This window comes from Lissotriton helveticus, chromosome 11 (genome assembly GCF_964261635.1).
Source record: "Lissotriton helveticus chromosome 11, aLisHel1.1, whole genome shotgun sequence".
Lineage (NCBI taxonomy): Eukaryota > Metazoa > Chordata > Amphibia > Caudata > Salamandridae > Lissotriton > Lissotriton helveticus.
Window position 1 is genome coordinate 1,042,817,438 of NC_136072.1, and position 12,593 is coordinate 1,042,830,030.

The 12,593-nt window shown below is 42.5% G+C and overlaps 1 long non-coding RNA gene across 1 annotated transcript in view; it reads left to right on the plus strand.

Annotated features, from left to right (window-relative positions):
- The window catches only part of LOC144792467 (uncharacterized), a 315,998-nt gene that overhangs the window by 144,547 nt on the left and 158,858 nt on the right, over window positions 1-12,593 (plus strand). The window lies entirely within an intron of this gene.

Sequence of the window (12,593 nt, forward strand, 5' to 3'; positions counted from 1 at the left end):
CCAGGCATCCATCTGTTCCTCCCACTGTTGCCCAGCCCACCATGCAGATAGTTGATAATTTTTTTATCTTGTTAATTGACCACCAGTACATGATGTCATAACTTCTTAGCATTTGTTCAAGATGTCAGGATCCCTCAGAAAATGATAGTCATATGTTTTTAACCTGCCCTGTAATTACAAAATATTGGATGGATGGATGTGAATTTTTGACAGATGTACCAGGAATCCGAATAGAAGCAACCCATACACTTATATTTTTTGGATTCGGCCAGGATAGTAATTTGGTTTCAAATAAGCCTGCGGCAAGGCTAATTTTTTATGTTATTTTATTGGGAAGAAGAGAGATCTGTAAAGCGTGGAAATCGGCTGTTCCACCCCTTTTCTTTGACTGTGAAAACAGCATCATATATATAAGTCAACAAGATATGGCATGCGATCCTAGAGGTCGAGGAAAGACTTGGGCTATCTTGGTTGAGTGGTGCCAGAGGTACGGGGTCCAATGATTAAGCCAACAAGTAGCTGTCGGTCCTAGTCCCCCTCTTTGGTATTCTTGCGTGTAGAGGGGTTGGAATGGAAACAGCTAGATTTCTTGTCTGGATAGAATCTACTCCCATTTTGCTTTCGCAGGGGAAAGTGAGTATCGCCAACAGGTTAATTGGCAGGATGAGGACCAATAAAACATTTTATTTAAAAAAATATATATATATATTGTGATCAAAATATCAATATTACATGGGCAGGTATATGTCTTCAAAATTATTTACCATGCTAGATACTTACAGAATACATATAAATATATTCATTGATTCCAAATTTAAAAAGGTAGTAACATTAAATAATAATATATAATACTCTACATAACCCAAGACATTAATTAATTACAAAATATGTAACTATATTTATAAAAAAGGAAAACAATTGTAAAATTATTACATAACTTAACTGAACAAATCAATACATAACTATGAATATTAAATACAATTATATTATCAAAATATTATATAGCAACACAATATAAAATAAATATTCAAAAAACTTTTTTATATGAATACAATCTTATAATAATGAAAACAAAAAAGATACATATTAGGAGCAGAAAATAAAAATCTTTAAAATTCTACTACCAGTGACCAATAAAAAATAAATGTCAAGTACAAACATATCATTATAAAAGAAACATACAGCAGAAAAGAATTACATTCACTATTCTCACCCCAAATTAATCAACAGTAGGTAAAGTGTTGAACTTTAGAGCCATCAGATTTACCATTGTCACTCCAGCCTAAGCAACAGTAGAGGAGGTGTTTGACTTTGGAAGGGTTAGATTTAAAATTCCCACTCCAACATGAGCAGCAGTAGAGAAAGTGTTGGGCTTTGGACTGGTTAGATTTACTATCCCTACTCCAACTTAATGTTGCATAGTTTCCATCCTTCGGTAGGACCTGCACTTTTGTGGGCAGCATAACCGTATGGTGCCACACTGATTCCATGCACCCCCCTCAGGATATGTTGTGCTATAGGCAAGCTAGCTCACAGTGCCACTAAAGGAAAAGTGTTGTACTTTGGAGGGGTCTGATATACTATTCTTCCAACCTAAGCAACAATAGAACAAGTGTTGGTCTTGAGAGGGGTCAGATTTACTATTCCCACTCCAACCTAAGCAAGTGTTGACCTTTGTTGGGGACGGATTTGCTGTGTTCACTCCAACCTAAGTTACAGTTTGAATACTGTTGAACTTTGATGCAGTCAAATTTATTATTCCCACTCCAACCTAAGTAACAGTAGGAAAATTGTTGAACATTGGAGGGGTCAGATTCACTATTCCCAGTCCAACCTAAGCAACAATAAGGAAAGTGGTGGACTTGGGTTTCAGATTATTAATCCCACTCAAACATAGGCAATCGTAGAGAAAGTGAAGGACTGAGCAGAGTTCAGATTTACTATTCCATATTATGAATTTGAAAAGAAATTAAATAATCTAACAAATTAAATCTATGTAAAAAGAAAGCATAAAAATAGTTTCAACTTATGTATTAAAAATATATTTTAATTATATATATATATATATATATATATATATATATATACATATAATCAACTTAAAATAGTAAACAAATCATAACATAAAAATGAAGGCTGTAAAAACATAAATACAAAAATAAAACATAAATAAATAATACAAAGCATAAGAGTAAGCATGCCAATTAGAAATACTACTTAATAATCAAATGAACCAAAGTATAAACACTATGGGGCCTATTATGATGTCAGGCGGACTTGCGTCTGCCTGACACCGTCTCGGAAACTGGACCAACTGACCTCCGGTTGGAGGTCCCGATCACCTCGTTATAATGCAACCGCACATGGTGCAGTCCCATTCCGACATTTCCCTATAGGAGCATGTTGTACGCCCTTAAACCGGACATAGTACATGCTCCCGTAGGGAAATGTGAGGTGGTGTTAATCCCTGCACCCAGGGGTACAGGGATTAACAGGGGGCAGGTGCCCCCTTGGCCACCAACCAGAGGCCACAAAGTAAAGGAGGCCCTACTAGGGGCTCCCAAACACGCTTTCCGACGGGGTTTCCATTTTGGAAAGGCTGGCATGGAAACCTTGCCGGAAACTGTGCATCGTAATCCAGATGGCGTAAACTGCCATCCATTTGGATTATGGGCCAGAAGATAGCCGGAATGATCGGCCGGTTTCAATTCCGATGGCTGAATCAAATTCAGCTGGTCAGAATTGAAACCGATGATGTTGGAGGCCTTACAACCGACATCGCAATAGGCCCCTATATATAAAATATTGAGACATATAATATACAAAATAAATAAAATATCTAACCAATTAAAACTAATTTACTTAAATATTAATACAAATGTATTAAACAATAACGCTATAATTCTCCACAAACCCAACAGCTCAACAAAAAATGCAAATAATTAATAAAATGTAGCAAGCATAACGAACACGAACAAAATATTTTTCTATATAAATTATTTTTATTGATTTTCAACAACGTATACTACACTACAAATCTAATGTTGTCCACTGTGCACCATAGAGTTTTTATCATAGCTATTACTTTTGTTCAATACACTGCTTTAGACCTACTTCCTATAAACTGTGTAAAAACTATGCTTTAATTGTGCTAATAATTGCTCTGTATTAACATCAGGCATGTGTTGTTTGACCCTTATTTTGCAAACTCACTATATTCAAACATGTTACAAAATGGCCACCACGTTTACTTTATTATCCCGTTTCAAGTCCATGCACTTATATGGAGATGTTTAGTCCAAACAGTATGCGTGAACAAGGCCAGGAGGGCCAAAGCGTGCATTTTGCTGGTATCTGTTACCTATTAAACACCCCTGGAACTGAGTTGTGAATGAGTGTAAAATTGTTTTCTGAAATTTTGAATCTTTATTTGAATATTGGGTCCGCGTCGATGAACATGCGCCAACCCATGTAGGAAAGTAAGGCAGCAGACATATGTTCGTATATATATATATATATATATATATATATTACCTACTGGCGGTCGCCAGTAGGTATATATAGTTAGGATTTTTTCTCTATGGGATTTTTGAAAATTCTATGTCTAATAACTTTGGCGTTTGTGTCATCAGTGATGTCATTTGAGATGTCATCAGTGATGTCACTGACCATGTCATGAATGATGTAATATGTGACATCATCAGCAGTGGATTGCGGGTGCGCGATATATAGTTAGTGCAACTAACTATATATGGAATTTCAATGGTTTTGTGTGAGTAAAATAAGGTTTTGTAAATGCTAATTCCTAACTATATATGGTCTATAACCTATGGTTTTTTCAGTGAATATATATATATATATATATATATATATATATATATATATATATATATATATATATAAGCTCATAGCCAGCCTTCAAACTGGATACACTACAAGCAGCTGGCTAACAGGATCACTTACTGCAACATGAACAAACTGCATGCTGGGAGTTGCAGACTTTCCACTCTGAACTACTAAAGTGATTCGTGTTGAACGATGTTCAGGTGTGCAACATTATACTTTAGATGAGCCAGCATAAAAGACACTCAGGATTCCAGCGTCAGTGGCATTTGGAAAGTTATTGCATCTGACGAAGGCGAAAGCTGAAACGTGTTATGCCAAATCCTTTCAATAAATGAAATTTTAAATCCCGCCGTGCCCCATTGTCTGCTCGGAAGGAGGAGGTCTGTTTTAGCATTTTGGTGCGCTGCCATAACGTGCAAGGGTGGCCCTTCCTCAAGTGTCTTTGGTTTATGGCAAGTACCCAGACCGCCTTGCACCCTATGGATCAGAGACTCTGCTATCAGAGATAGTCTACAAATTCGTGGAGAGACATCGCTACTTTAATTATGTCCACGAACCTGCAACCAAAGGGACCGCAAGGCAGGAAGTCCGGGCTTAAGAGTATTTTTTTTGCCCAGAATATACGCTGCAATCCTCAAACTGACCACGCTCATAGCCAGCCTTCAAACTGGATGCACTACAAGCAGCTGGCTAACAGGATCACTTACCGCGACAACGCAACATGAAAACACTGCATACTGGGAGTTGCAGTCTTTCCACTCTGAACTACTACTGAACAATGTTCAGGTGTGCAACATTCTACTTTAGATGAGCCAGCATAAAAGACACTCAGGATTCTAGCGTCAGTGGCATTTGGAAAGGTATTGGTTTTGACGAAGGGGAAAGCTGAAACGCGTTATGCCAAATTCTTTCAATAAATCCTGCCGTGCCCCCTTGTCTACTCGGAAGGAGGAGGACTGTTTTCACACACATATATATATATATATATATATATATATATATATATATATATTCAGGCTCACAGCACGTAGTCAGCACGGCTACGCAAATGCACTCTCCCCGACAGAAAAGATCACTCCCAATCCTTCTTGTGCGCTTTCAAAATTTCTTTAATCCATCATGTGCAGCATCGTGAATATAAACAACGAAAACAACCCCAACGCGTTTCGGCGAACCTTCGCCTTGGTCACGGGTAATTACATTGTCAGTATTCCAAACATTAAATAAAGTTAACACGTGATAATTAAGTAATACGTGGGATCCATCAGATACATGGTATTTCACTCCACTCCAAGATGGCCGCGAGAAAGGGGTTGAAAGTCCTTTGTTTATTTTGAGCACATATCACGTGTTAACTTTATTTAATGTTTGGAATACTGACAATGTAATTACCCGTGACCAAGGCGAAGGTTCGCCGAAACGAGTTGGGGTTGTTTTCGTTGTTTATATTCACGATGCTGCACATGATGGATTAAAGAAATTTTGAAAGCGCACAAGAAGGATTGGGAGTGATCTTTTCTGTCGGGGAGAGTGCATTTGCGTAGCCGTGCTGACTACGTGCTGTGAGCCTGAATTTGTCTACAGGGTAACCTTTGCCCCTGGATTGCACCGCTGTTTTGGTGTCCCGGCAATTGCGAAGGAAGTGGAACTGCATAAACTTTTGCTGCCGGTTGACCGCGTTTGACTCTGCCACAGTTGGGTGAGCGGTAATTGACTTGGGGAAGCTTTGCACCGTACGTGTGTCAGAAAGGAAATTCTCCTCCGCTGTGAGCCGTTATCCTGCGAAGGGATGCTTGCACTCTTGAACGGGACGTGGCAACGTGGAGGGTGAGTTTATTTTTTGCCTGTTTTTCGACACGGATGTGTGAAAGCGTTGACAAAATTACCAATATAGTTTACCCGCGTCTGCGAGAAGAACTTGCATGATCGCTCTAAAGCTGCTCATCACTACTGATCGGAACTCTCCGCTTGGCTAGTCTATTTCAAACGCAACTTTCCCGCGCACGCTTTTCAGTTGATGCTTATACTGAATTTCGGTGTTGTGGGTCCCTGACAGATCCTTTTGATTAAACCAGTACGCTGTGCCATTCTAAAGTACTTGGTAAACTGTGCATGCAGGAGCGGGAAGCCCCCGCGTGAATAATAAACAATGAATGATGATGCAGAAGCACGTAGGAGATTGCGGGCACAATCGATGTTTGTGTTAAACGCGAGTGGGTCTTCCAGCATTGACCCTGCTCCATCTGGTAAAGTGACAATGAATAAATATCAAAGATTGGAAAAATTAACACGGAAATAGATATCACGATGGTGGGAGGCAATTACCCTGGAAAAATACCAAGAGGAAAAGAGAATCCCTAGGGGTATGAGGATTCTAATTGCCCCCTCACATGAGGAACCTGATATCGAGCTGGCAGAAGAGTGGGCTGAAAATTTAATGGACTGCTCAAACCGTATGCTATCGATTTTGATTAAACACGCATGGAAGGACAGAATGGCGTTGTTGCAAATGATCGCTGAGCTCAAGGAAGAATTAATAAAGGAAGACACTAGAAAATGGAAGAAATCAATAAAAAAATGATCAAGCATGAGGATGAAATTGTGGCTAAAAAAGAAAGGAAATTTCTTAGAGACAAAATCGACTATCAGGGTGGTCGGATTTTCACTTTTAGCCACAAGTATGACAACATAAAAAGAAAAGGTGTGCAAGCCAACATTGATGCTTTGAGTGTGGCAACAGGAGTATCGGAGGAGGAGGTAGTGGAAAGTGGTTCGCCGAAACGCGTTGGGGTTGTTTTCGTTGTTTATATTCACGATGCTGCACATGATGGAGTAAAGAAATTTTGAAAGCGCACAAGAAGGATTGGGAGTGATCTTTTCTGTCGGGGAGAGTGCATTTGCGTAGCCGTGCTGACTACGTGCTGTGAGCCTGAATTTGTCTACAGGGTAACCTTTGCCCCTGGATTGCACCGCTGTTTTGGTGTCCCGGCAATTGCGAAGGAAGTGGAACTGCATATATATATATATATATATATATATATATTAACGCTCCAAACTCCTTTCACATTCGTAAAAGAATGGACGGCACTCGGTAACTCGTTATGTAGACTTTCTTAAAGATTTATTCAAAAACAAAGCAGGACGCGTTTCGGCTTCGCGCCTTCCTCTACTGCAACTCGCGCCAAATTCATATAACAGTTTAAATAAAGAAACACATTGACGTCAATCTAATGTTAAGTAAACACAAAAGAGAGACTAATCAAATGTGGACATAGCGGCCATCTTGTAATGGGTTACTTGAGGCATAAATTCATCAGCCGGGTTATACCAACAAACACAATTGAGCCCTGAATGGGCAACCAAATCATAATCGCAACAATTCATTACAAAATTCAATTGTAAGACATCGATTCATTATCATTATTCATGATCATAATATAGATATTCTAAAGTAGACTAGCAGACTCTGACAGAAAAAATGTTTGAACTGTTTGGGGAACATGGGGAGTTGTTATCTTATTCACCTATAAATTAGCTAAGGTGACTGGCTAATTCTTCCCCTATGTTCAGTCCAGATGGGGACTTGGTACGAAGATCAATGATAAACCTTGACTCAAGTTTCCTCAATTGTAATTCTCTATTCCCTCCACGATCTTTCGGGGGAATTTGATCTAGGCAATGACATTTAAGGAGATTACAGTCGCTGTTATGTTTCAAGGCGAAGTGTCTCGCTAAGGGGTAATTGGGATCATTGTGTTCAATCGCTCTAGCGTGTTCTAGAATCCGCTTTTTCACCGGGTGAATTGAACTCCCCACATAATAGAGTTTGCACGGACACTCAAGCCGATACACACAGAATGGGCTTGTACAAGTAAGGAATTTGTTAATTTTCCTCACTGTCCCTGTGTCTGGAATTTGATATATGGTGACTTTACAGCTTGACTGGCAGGCTTTGCAGTTTTGGCATGGGTAAAACCCAGTAAGGTTGCCCAGCCGTGGTTTGGGATAGAATCAAAGTGACTGTGTATCAAAGTGTCTTTCAAGGACCTGTTCCTTCTATATGTGATCTTTGGATGAGGTGATAATTGCTTGCCGATGACTATGTCTGTTTTTAAGATATTCCAATGGCGGTTCATAATATCATGAATCCTTTTGGAATCATGTGAGAAAGTTGTGATGAAGCGAGGAGTTGTACCTTCGCTAACTTTTTTCCACTTGGATGTTTAAACAGACTGGCTCTCGGAATCATTTTTACTTTGTCAAAAGCCTTATTCAATACGTGATCAGTGTATCCCCTTAGCTTAAACCTCCCTATTGAGTCGTGTGAGGCTCGCTCAAAGTCTTCTGTGAGCGTGCAGTTTCTTTTGAGACGCAATAGTTCCCCAAAAGGTATGCTATTCTTCAGGGAATTGGGGTGACAGCTACTCGCTTCTAGGGTGGAATTCCCAGTCGTAACTTTCCGGAAAAGAGAAGTACATATCTTTCCATCCTGTATGAAGACTTTTAGATTAAGGAAATCTACCTCATGACTGCTTATGGTGCCACTGAAATGCTAATTAAGGTCATTGTTGTTCAAGATTTGAATGAACAATACTGCTTCTGCTTTTGAGCCTTTCCAGAAAAAAAAAATCATCAATGTATCGGTGCCACCCTATATATGACGTGACCCATCTTTGATTGTCATCGGACCAGGCTACCTGCTTCTCCCACCAGCCCACGAACAAGTTTGCGTAACTGGGGGCGAAGCAGGTACCCATCGCCGTCCCTCTCCTTTGCCTGTAGTGTTGCTTCTGGAATAGAAATGTTTTATTGTGCAAACAAAAATGCAAAAATTCAACCAACATACTATTATGTTTCATGTATTTCAAGGAGCGGGTTATTAGAAAGTACTGTACTGCCTGTATCCCCTGGTCATGTGCAATACATGTATATAGTCCTGTAACATCCAACACTATCATTAACATGTCGGGTTCCCAGGGTGTGTCAGAGATGATGCGAATTAAGTCAGATGTGTCCCGTAAGTGTGATGATAGGGTTTTGACATGCTCGATCAGAAAGAAATCAAGGAACTGTGACATGTTCTCAGTTAAGCTGCCCTTTGAGGAGATTATTGGTCTCCCTGGTGGCTGTGTTGAATGTTTATGAATTTTTGGTAAATGATAGAAAGTTGGGATTATTGGATGTTGGCATGTCAAAAACTTCAATTCATTTGCATCTAGCATCCCCTCTGCTGCCCACTTCTCAATAAGCGAATGATATTCCACAATACTGGAATTGTATTCAGCTTTAGTTATCTTGGTGTAGCAGTCTGGATCTCTAAGTTGTCGAAGTGCCTCGGTGCAATAGTATTCACGGGTCATTAAGACGATGTTGCCGCCTTTATCCGACGGATTGCATACTATGTTGATGTTGGATTTCAGTTTCATGAGCGCTTTCCGTTGTTCAAGTGATAAGTTCCATTGTTTATTAGTCGAATGAGGGGTGCTTTTGAGTCTTAAGCCTAGAAGATCTGTTTTAACTGCTTCCTCGAAGACATCAATGGCACCATATGGCATAGTTGGAATGAACTTGGATGCCGGTTTAAAATTTGTGCTCGCTCTGGACTTGGATACGCCAAATTGTTCAGCTATATTGGCTAGCTCTCCAATTGATTGCTCTTGATCACTTCTTTGGCTTGCAATAGTTTGCAAAAGGTCCAGATCAGACAGTTCAAGGTCAGTGGATTGGTGGGTGTCTCCCATTTGTAGATCACCACTGAGAACATTCTTGAGCTTGTGAAATTTTTGTAACTTCAGTTTCCGAGTGAAGAGAAACAGATCTATTCTGGTTTGAGTAAATTCAAAGCTACTGGAGGGACAGAAAGTAAGTCCTTTCTTCAAAACCTGCTCCTCTGTTTTTGAGAGTTTGTATGTGGTCAAATTGATGATAGTTAAGTCCTCTTCAGCACTCATCGTCTGGTACCTCTCTTGCTCCTGGTTTGAGTGATATATATATATATATATATGGATCCCTTTTTTTGCGCAAACAAAAGTTCCTGCGCACTCTCAGCTTCTTGCACCAATAACGACCAGTCGTTATTGGTGTAAGAAGCTGAGAGTGCATGGGAACTTTTGTTTGCGCAAAAAACGGGATCCTTTTACAAGCGGCAAGGCTCTGCCGCACCCGATATGCACTGCCAGAAGACCGCTTAGAAGCCCTCAACGGGGCCACGAAACTTGGATATATTTATATATATATATATATACATATATATTGTCGCTCCAAGGTTGTCCATCTTTGAGTAGCACACGAGCAGCAGCTTGATTTATGTGTAGGTGAGGACGGGGATACGCTTGTAGATGCCGCTCAGTAATGGATCTGCCCGAACCGTTTCGAAGCTCCATATGCTTCTCTTCAGGGGCTTTAATGGAAGCGGAGTGCGCAACCGCTAACCCACTTCTCCATTTTCCATATGACACACCCACCAATGGGAGGCTCAAATGAGACTGTGTATTATGGGAAGTGTGGTGCGGAAAGGACATAATCAAGTCCTGTATGGACCCCGCAAGTGGTCCCGTCCTCGATCCCGTGTACGGCTGCTGTTTCACTTCCGTGACCCCCAAGGATGACGGGGTGGTGCATACTCCGTGGCTGGACGGCCGCGTATAAATTGTCGCTTCAAGGTCGTCCACCTTTGAGCAGCACATGAGCAGCAGCTTGATTTATGTGTAGGTGAGGACGGGGATACGCTTGTAGACGCCGCTCCCTAATGGATCTGCCCGACGCATTTCGAAGCTCCATATGCTTCTCTTCAGGGGCTTAAATGGAAGCGGTGTGCGCAACCGCTAACCCACTTCTCCATTTTCCATATGACACACCCACCAATGGGAGGCTCAAATGAGACTGTGTATTATGGGAAGTGTGGTGCGGAAAGCACATAATCAAGTCCTTTATAGACCCCGCAAGTGAGCCCGTCCTCGATCCCGTGTACGGCTGCTGTTTCACTTCCGTGACCCCAAGGATGACGGGGTGGTGCATACTCCGCGGCTGGACGGCCGCGTATAAATTGTTGCTCCAAGGTTGTCCACCTTTGAGTAGCACACGAGCAGCAGCTTGATTTATGTGTAGGTGAGGACGGGATCCGCTTGTAGATGCCGCTCCGTAATGGATCTGCCCGACGCGTTTCGAAGCTCGATATGCTTCTCTTCAGGGGCTTTAACGGAAGCGGTGTGCGCAACCGCTAACCCACTTCTCCATTTTCCATATGACACACCCACCAATGGGAGGCTCAAATGAGACTGTGTATTATGGGAAGTGTGGTGCGGAAAGCACATAATCAAGTCCTGTATGGACCCCGCAAGTGGGCCCGTCCTCGATCCCGTGTACGGCTGCTGTTTCACTTCCGTGACCCCCAAGGATGACAGGGTGGTGCATACTCCGCGGCTGGACGGCCGCGTATAAATTGTCGCTCCAAGGTTGTCCACCTTTGAGTAGCACACGAGCAGCAGCTTGATTTATGTGTAGGTGAGAACGGGGATCCGCATGTAGATGCCGCTCCATAATGGATCTGCCCGACGCGTTTCGAAGCTCCATATTGCTTCTCTTCAGGGGCTTTAACGGACGCGGTGTGCGCAACCGCTAACCCACTTCTCCATTTTCCATATGACACACCCACCAATGGGAGGCTCAAATGAGACTGTGTATTATGGGAAGTGTGGTGCGGAAAGCACATAATCAAGTCCTGTATGGACCCCGCAAGTGGGCCCGTCCTCGATCCCGTGTACGGCTGCTGTTTCACTTCCGTGACCCCCAAGGATGACGGGGTGGTGCATACTCCGCGGCTGAACGGCGGCATATAAATTGTCGCTCCAAGGTTGTCCACCTTTGAGTAGCACACGAGCAGCAGCTTGATTTATGTGTAGGTGAGGACGGGGATCCGCTTGTAGATGCCGCTCCGTAATGGATCTGCCCGACGCGTTTCGAAGCTCCATATGCTTCTCTTCAGGGGCTTTAACGGAAGCGGTGTGCGCAACCGCTAACCCACTTTTCCATTTTCCATATGACACACCCACCAATGGGAGGCTCAAATGAGACTGTGTATTATGGGAAGTGTGGTGCGGAAAGCACATAATCAAGTCCTGAATGGACCCCGCAGGTGGGCCCGTCCTCGATCCCGTGTACGGCTGCTGTTTCACTTCCGTGACCCCCAAGGATGACGGGGTGGTGCATACTCCGCGGCTGGACTGCCGCGTATAAATTGTCGCTCCAAGGTTGTCCACCTTTGAGTAGCACACGAGCAGCAGCTTGATTTATGAGCAGCGGGATCGAGGACGGGCCCACTTGCGGGGTCCATACAGGACTTTATTATGTGCTTTCCGCACAACACTTCCTACATTACACAGTCTCATTTGAGCCTCCCATTGGTGGGTGTGTCATATGGAAAATGGAGAAGTGGGTTAGCGGTTGCGCACACCACTTCCGTTAAAGCCCCTGAAGAACAGCATATGGAGCTTCGAAACACGTCAGGCAGATCCATTACGGAGCGGCATCTACAAGCGGATCCCCGTCCTCACCTACACATAAATCAAGCTGCTGCTCGTGTGGTACTCAAAGGTGGACAACCTTGGAGCGACAATTTATACGCGGCCGTCCAGCCGCGGAGAATGCACCACCCCGTCATCCTTGGGGGTCACGGAAGTGAAACAGCAGCCGTACACGGGATCAAGGAAGAGCACACTTGCGGGGTCCATACAGGACTTGATTATGTG